The sequence below is a fragment of the Penaeus monodon genome, chromosome 15, assembly GCF_015228065.2.
Source record: "Penaeus monodon isolate SGIC_2016 chromosome 15, NSTDA_Pmon_1, whole genome shotgun sequence".
Lineage (NCBI taxonomy): Eukaryota > Metazoa > Arthropoda > Malacostraca > Decapoda > Penaeidae > Penaeus > Penaeus monodon.
This window is the reverse complement of record NC_051400.1, coordinates 35,454,457-35,455,056: the sequence shown is the minus strand read 5'-3', so window position 1 is coordinate 35,455,056 and position 600 is coordinate 35,454,457.

The window sequence follows — 600 nt, the reverse complement described above, 5'->3', positions numbered from 1 at the left end:
TTTTAAGTTTTCCCTGTCAAATTTTAATCAGAAAATTTTTTTGTACTGATCAAAAACCAAGACTTTTCTTCAATTTAAACGAAAATTTTGTTTTAAATTTTAAAAATCTTTAATTTTTGCTTTTTTCACAGTCTGTAATACAAAAACTTTTCAAGTTTTAATAATTTTACGGATTCAAAACATGGGAAAATTAAAAACAACAGACAGTTTTTAAATAATCTCAAAACGAAATACCCCTGCCCTTGACAAAGGCCAACAAGTATTAGAAGGGAAAGGCGAACTTACAGCGTTTTTAAAAAATACCCTGCCCACAGGGCAGATGTTCGAAAGAAAATTGTGCCAAAACAGGAGGTTAGTAATGAAGATAATTCCTTCAAATAAAACACCAACTGTTTAACAATGAGAAGAACCACCAAACAGGAAAACATTGACCACAAAAAAGCTTCACAAGTATTTCCAGTACAACATATATCATTTTTTTGTATTAATCATCAAACAATCGTGTTGGAAACTTTGATACTAAACGTACAGCTAAACAAAGACCCAAAAAAAAAAGCTTGGTATAAGTAAAATTATCTTTCAAATAAATTCTCATATTTT